Source organism: Musca autumnalis, unplaced genomic scaffold, assembly GCF_047663935.1.
Source record: "Musca autumnalis isolate F117 unplaced genomic scaffold, ASM4766393v1 scaffold_4, whole genome shotgun sequence".
Classification (NCBI taxonomy): Eukaryota; Metazoa; Arthropoda; class Insecta; order Diptera; family Muscidae; genus Musca; species Musca autumnalis.
In genome coordinates this window covers 188,200,775-188,208,706 of record NW_027411977.1, presented here as the reverse complement: position 1 = coordinate 188,208,706, position 7,932 = coordinate 188,200,775, and positions in this window count along the sequence as shown.

The window sequence follows — 7,932 nt, the reverse complement described above, 5'->3', positions numbered from 1 at the left end:
ATCTTGGTTTTATTGTTAGCTTTTCCATTGTGTCGACAAGTAGCTTCTCCATCACTATGTCGGCTATAATGGGAGAAATTGGAGAACCCATTGGTATCCCTTTCAATTGCTCGTATACTTTATCGCGGTATACAAAGTATCGAGAATCCTTTATGCATAGTGTCAGGATTTCTATAAAGAGGTTTATAGGAATATTCGTATGTTCCTGGAGAATATACCACTTTTCCTTTATTGTATTAATAGCCAAGTTTACAGGAATACTTGGAAACAACGATATGACATCGAAGGATATCAATATTTCGTTGTCGTCAATATGCTGGTGATTGATTCTGGATTTGAATTCTACAGCATCCTTTATATTGTATTTGGACTGTATAGTCAAATGTTGAAGAATTGATGCCATATAATTGGAAAGCTCGTACGTTGGAGAATTAATGAAGGAACAAATTGGACGTAATGGAGTTCCTTCTTTGTGGATTTTTGTCAATCCATATATTTTTGGGGGAATTGAGGTTCTCTTTGAAATGGGTTACGTAATGACTAATGGATCCGAATTTTTGCTGGGTAACTTCCCCTCAGGATGATATTGAAGAAAAATAAGAATGATTATGTGTGCACATTAAAACACAAGTGAAGTTTATTTACAATGGAGAGAAAGGAAAAACCATTAGGAAGCGAGAACATTTGCATTCAATACCAAGTGACAGAGACGTACGCAGGCGGGCCCAGGTGGACAGGGCCATCCCGAAATGGATTGGTCGAAAAAAATTTTTTGAGCTACTTTAACAAATTATTACCTTTTTGTTTTTCATAAATATGTTTTTTTTTTGAGGTCTTAAATGAAATATGGTTTTGAAGTGTACTTGAAAATGTACTTCATTTACAAATTTTGTAAGAAATATTTTCAAATTTTTTGTATGAAATTTTCAAATTTGTCTGATTTACTTCTTTATGTCATATTGTTCCAGTATCAACAAATAAACGAACTCGAATTTCCGTAATGAATATAAGTCTTATGCCAGACTATGAAAATTTTCATGAAAATATTTTGAGCTTTGTAAGAAGGGAGAAAGGGAGCTTCTTCACCTCCGCTCTCTCCTAAAAGCTAAAATATTTTCATGTGTTATTTTCAGTGTCTGGCACAAGAGAAATTCACATTTGCTCTTTATTTGATCGGTTTCTTGAAATCCGATGCCTCAATTTGATTAAACGTGGACAACCTTCATATCTGTTGCCTTATTTCCTGTTTTTATCGTATTTCAGAAACTCTCAGATTCATCCAAATCTTTTTACCACAAGTATTTTCTAGAAATCCTTTTCTAACCAAATTGCTAGCTTGCGAAACTCGGTATCTCCTAATATACAAACGTTTTCAGTTTTTCCAGCAGATTAATGAAGTTTTCCAATGAACTTCCTTAAAAAATACTTCTCTTTTCTAATTCTGTCGTCTCTGTTTGATTTAATTGCTTTATATTTTTCGCTTTTCGTCAAAAAAAAGTGCGTTAGGGAATTAGTTTTAGACATTATTTTAAGCACTTTTATTGTATATCTAGAAACATGTAGCCTACATAGCCTCAGTTTGAGAATACATAAATGAAAAGTAGAAGAAAAACTTATTGTTGTGCGTCGAATACTTCTAAAATCTGCTATATGTAGCACACCCACTTGAATTTTTTCCTATTGTATGGATGTAATTTATCCTCAGTCATTAGACTAATCAGGTTATATGCACTTTGATACGATGCAAATGTCCCTAATCGAAAATATTGTTTTAGTCTCCACATATGTTTAAATCCTGGTCAGACAATCTGCAGTCATTGAGCCCAGTCTGCCTTTCTGGCTGGACCGCATGACATCTTTCAAACGGATTAACTGATTTGGTCCAATTTTTGGATGAAGTAATATTTTTCAAACTTAGTTTACTTTATATTGGCCCATCCCTTTGAGTACATCCACCACAAAAGTTAAAAAATTGTCTGTAAAATTGTGCGCTAATATCCAATTTCTATGGTGTAGAAGCTATATATCCTACGGTGACCAAATAAAATAGTTGGCGGGCGCAATAAAATCCACTTGCATAATGCACTTCGGAAACATTCTTCGCAAAAGTTAAACCCTTTTGCTCGTTATTCCAAATCAAATTTATTGGAAAAACGTAAGCATATATTCGGAACTTCTACAGTCGTTGAGATAAGTACGCTAAAAGTTTCGATATGTTTGTCGGTAAGGTCATCTGTCCAAAAAAAGCCACAAATTTATGAAAACCCCAGAAAACAAATTTTGGGGAAAAATATTTTGTGGGTGAAGTCAATTTTTAATCTGTTTACAGATAAGTCTCAATTAGCACAGGCGGCAAACCAACGACAACTTTATTTTGGTTGTTAACTTACCGACGAATTTCGGTGCGCACGATAACAGTCGAACGGATGAACCGATTTGGTCCAAACTTTGGCTTTCGTAATATTTTGTTCAAACTTAGTTTAAGCTCGAAGATGGGTTATATCGGTCCACTCCTTCCGGTACCTCCCCCACAAAAGTTCGAAAAGGTTCGGAAAATTTATGCGTACTATAACTCTTGAAGGGAGTAATCGATTTTATTCATACTTTGCACATCGTGAAATTTGTATCAGACTTAGATGAGGTTATGGTATGGACTTTATCGGTCCACTACTTTCGGTCCACAAAATTTCTGAAAATTTCAGTTTAGGACCTGTTCTCAAATCGCTTTTATTTTTGTTGTAACAACTTGTACTCACTGCAACGCTTGCGACGGTACATGCCTCATTAGGGGCAAGTCCATACTTCATGAGAAAATAACCTGAAAGCTGCTAAGACACCGTGTGTAGTGGTTAGAGCGCAAGATAACTCTCGAACGGATCAACCGATTTGGTCCCAAATTGGGCCTTCGTAATGTTTTGTTCAAACATAGTTTACGTTCGAACATAAACCATATCGGTAAACTCCTTCAGGTACCTCCCCACAAAAGTTCAAAAATGTTCGGAAAAATTGTTCGCACGATAACTCTTGAAGGGAGAGACCGATTTGGTCCATCTGGTAGGTATATTAGGATGTATAAAGCCCTAATATAACTACCAAATATAGATCAGGTTCGAATATGGACTATGTTTGTCCACTCCTTCCGGTACCTATCACACAAAATTACGGATAAGTTCACTTTAAGACCTGCTCTCGAATCACTTTGATTTTTGTTGAAGCAATTACTACCGTAAAAGTTTTTTCAGGGGCAAGTTCATACTTCTTTAAAGTCCATACAGCCTGAAGGGTGTAAAAACCCCCTATGGCACCATATGTAGTGGCTGGAGAGCACGATAACTCTCGAAGTAACCGATTTGGTCCAAAATTTGGCCTTCCTCATATTTTATCAAACTTTCGGTTCGAAATTGGCAATACCGGTCCACAAGTACCGGTACTTCCCTCGAATATTTTAAAAAATTTCACTTAATTGGTGTGCACGATATCTCTTGTACAAATTTGGTCCAAACTTTTGATCTCCTAATATTTTGTCCAAATTTATTTTAACTTCTAACATGGAGCTACCTTAGGGTACCTCCTCCACAAAAGTTCAACATTTGTATCAAAGTGCAGTTTAAAGTCTGTTCGAGGATCCTTTGGAAATGTATACCGATGCTGTTCGTTGTTGTCCTGCTTACAGAGGTATTATGTTTTCCGTGGACAAGTCCATGCTTCCTGGCATACTGGTCCAAAAGTTACACGATGACCCACTGAAATGACTATCGAAAAGATATGACTCCCAAAATAAGATTCACTCCCATAATGGACTATGTCGGTCTGTTTCTTTAAGTACCTCCTCTGCAACCCTTTTGAACTTTAATCCTAATCCATATTTTCGTCGGCAAGTTCAAATGTCCAAAAAAGGCCATAAATAGATTCGATCTGACCGTAAATGAAAGTTTCAATTCACATAGGCTGAGGGTATAGCTCTGTCGGCAAAGCCGACTGATGCTTTTTTACTTGTTTAAATGGAAGAACCTATTTTATCCAAACTTTTGATTTTGTAATATTTTACCCACACTTAGTTTAAGTTCGACAAATGTCCAAATCACTCCACTCCTTAGGGTATTTCCCCCACAAAAGTTAAACATTTTTGTTCAGTTTAAGATCTGTTCGAGGATACTTTGGTAAATTTTACCAAATGTACTCCTTGCCGTCCTGTTCACAGTGATATTAAGTTTTTTGTGGACAAGTTAATGCTTCATGATATAATGGTCAAAATGTTCCAAATTGTTCAAGTTCGTAGTGGAGTGATGGCATAAAAAGTTTGACCCAGCCGAACATAATGCCGTTCTTACTTGTATCGATATTCTTTCTGTTATATCTCCGTCATTCCTACAACTGGATACCAATAGCTTGGAGAACACTTTTCATCAATCAACTGATCCGACTTATGCTCTAATCTTCCCTTATCTTTATCTGTTAACTGATTACTTGGTCGTAGCTACATCATTACTTTCATATTCACTCTTTTCCGTCTGTTGTAATCCCTACCGTCCAAAATAATTGTACTAGAACGCTATACCTCCGGATTTTAGGTATTTTGGGGAATTAGCTGCATTTTTGTTTGAACTAGTTGTAATTTGACATTTAAGTCCCAAGTGGTCACAAAACTTCTCCACCAAAAATTGTGTACATATGTACGTCCACACTTTCATATATGTCCCATAGAAATGTGTTGCCAGTTTTAGATACATTTCCAACCTAATTTAGGAGGTAAACGTGGTCATAAAAAATCTCATATTGTGGAGAGGAAAGGAAATCAATTATTCCATTTTAGTTCAGACTAGTTTATAATGGAGGGTATAAAAATTAGGCCCTGCCGAACTTAACGATTTCTTAATTTTTCTAATTCACGAGCTAATAAACCAGCCCTAAGATTTGGTTCCAATTGTCATAACAATCCTCATTTTCATTCATAAATCGCACGACTGTTCTAAATTGCTGTGCCAAAGCATTAGGAGATCCATTTAAACTAGGCTTTCCATTGAATTAGAGAAATTTTCTTTATCAAATGTATTTGCATTTCAACTAGTTAGTTCTTACTTTAGAAATCCTGTGATTGATTATTTAATAAGAAAAGTTAAATTTAGACGTTAGTACTTACGAATACTGTCTCTTTCACTGAACTTCCAACGTGTTGGTCAGACGGAATTCATTTGAACCAATCCCATTTTTCCAACTCTGTTGCAAAAGCGTTGAAATCTCCAGCTACCAGTGTCAGTCTGCGGTCAATTATAACCGCCCGCATTAATGACTAGAGCTGATTTTTTGGGTTTCGTGACATCCACATTTTTATGGAGTTGTCAGTTATGTCCGGCCATGTTTTGTATTTTACCATCAACATTGGGGATTGTTAATGTTCGAGCCGAAGGGAATGTTGGACTTTGCCACGTTTAAAGGGCTTATGACTTTTCAAGGGTAAATTGTATATGTTTCACCTACCTAATGCAGATTTCAAATCACTCATATGTATTATTTATTCTATAGCAAATGTATTGAGCTTTCTTATGTACATTTAAAAATCCCTTTGAATCCAGTCATCTTTTGCAATCCTTTAAGTACTTCAACCAAGCAAATTCCTTTCAATTTTTTCTTGTTTCGTTTTGATATCACACATGATGGATGACTTTGTTTGTCCATTCTACTGACTTTTTTATTCAAATCCTAAAAACGATTATGAAAAGTAATTCCATGAGTAAGTAATCCCCTCATTTTACATGAGATAATACAATTATCTGTCCTTCTGTCAAAATATCCTTTTGTCGCAAGCTTTTCATAAAAGCACCTACTACGGGATTACAATATCAAATAGCCAAAGGCAAAGTACAAGGTCTACACATATGTGCCTGGTATTTAGTTCCTGTCTAAAGCGACGTCATTCCGATACGGTAGAGCATGCAAAACAAAACAAAAAAGAAGACTTGTTGCCTGTTGGCGACAAACGATCTTGGTGGCATTGTCTGTTATAGAGCAATGCCTCCTCTGACTTAACCGAATCATGCAACAAACAAAAAAACCAAAAATTGGTAGGAGCCAAAAGACAAAAACGACTTTATAAACTACAGAACATGCACACATCAACACACATAGCTATGAACGTATGTATGACAATCCAGGAAAGAGAAACACAATTAAAAAAGGAAACAGTGATGCCATTGCATTGGACACATCTTTATACCGTCGTTGTTTAGGACATCAGATTCCTCTTCCATCTTCATCATCAGCATCTTCTCATGGTTGAGGTTGTCTGTCAGTTGTATTTGGAAATGGATGATTCAACCAACCAACAGGACAGCGGCAGTGGCAACATAAAATGCCAGCCAGAGGTGATGGGCAGTGTGAATTCCAGTATAATGTTATTTTCTGCTAAACACCGACATTGGTGTTCCTTCTTCTACTGCTGATCAATTGTTAAAACCGCATGTGGCTGGCTGGCTCTTAAGCTATGTTCTCCAGGTGGCAGTGGTTGTGCTGGTGATGTGGGGTGCTCACCTTCTTTGTTTTTACCCAAAAGCTTTAGGGGACTTAACAAAAACACTGAAGTGAATTTGCGAATTCTTTGTTGGTTTTCCTTTAGGTGGCTGGAGTGAGTAACTGGCCTCTGGTGGAAAAGAAGCTGTAGCTTTAAGTTGAGCTGCCACAATAAATTTTAGATCATACAGGAATCTCTATCCACAGACTTCATAGTGGTAAGCTGCAGCATTGTGCACAGAAAATATGAATACTGCTGAAAATGAAGGAAAAAACCTCTGAATGTTTTACCAAATTGGCCTATAGGCAAAAATTACTTTTAAATTCTACTCTAAAGCCTAAACATAACACAGTTAAATATATGCTATGCTATCCAAGAAGGCAATTGGTAAAGTAGAATGATATTGTTGCTATGTATGGGATTATACAAGAAAAAAGTTATAAGTCCGTTTTTCATACCCTCCATTATAATTATATTTGTCATTCCGTTTGTAACACATCGAAATATTCGGAGACCCCAAAAATATATATATTCTTGATCTGCATAAAATTCTAAGTCGATATAACCATGTCCGTCCGTCCATAGAAATCAAGATACAGCTAGCAATTTTTAAGATAGAGCTTTATACTTTGGTATAGAAGTTTCTATGACTCCTAAAATGTTTGTGTATTGAAAATGGGCTATATCGGTCCACGCCTCCATATAGCCTTTATAGAACGTTACCTCCCGATTTTCGCTTTTTTGAAGGTTGTAGCCTTAAAGGCTGAAATTTGGTATTTTGACTTCGAGGAGGGATAAAGCTTTCCATATGAAATTTATAGGTCCACGCCTTCATATAGCCCCCATAGAACGGTACGTCCCGATTTTCGGTATTTTAAAGGTTGTACTCACAATAATCCACCGAAATAGCTGAAATTTGGTCTTTAGTCTTCATTTTGGGTATAAAACTCTCCATATGAAATTTGTCGGTATACGTCCACGCCTTCATATAGACTCCATAGAATAGTACCTGCCGATCTTCGGTATTTTTGAGGTTCTGGCCTCAATAAAACTTTCCACCTGAATTTTGTCGCTAAAGGTCCACGCCTTCTAGTAGCCACTATAGAACGGTACCTCCCGATTCGGTATTTTAAAGGTTGTGGCCAGAGTAATCCATCGAAAGGACTGAAATTTGGTATTTAGTCTTCGTTGAGGGTATAAAACTTTCATATAGCCTTCATATAGCCCCCATAGGATGGTACCTCCCGATGTTCGGTATTTTGAAGGTTATGGCCAGAATAATCCATCGAAATGGCTGAAATTTGGTATTTAGTCTTCGCTGGTGGTACTCAACTTTCTCCCCTTAATTTGTCGGTATAGGTCCACGCCTTCAGATAGCCCCCATAGAACGGTACCTCTCGATTTTCGGCATGTATGCAGACTTC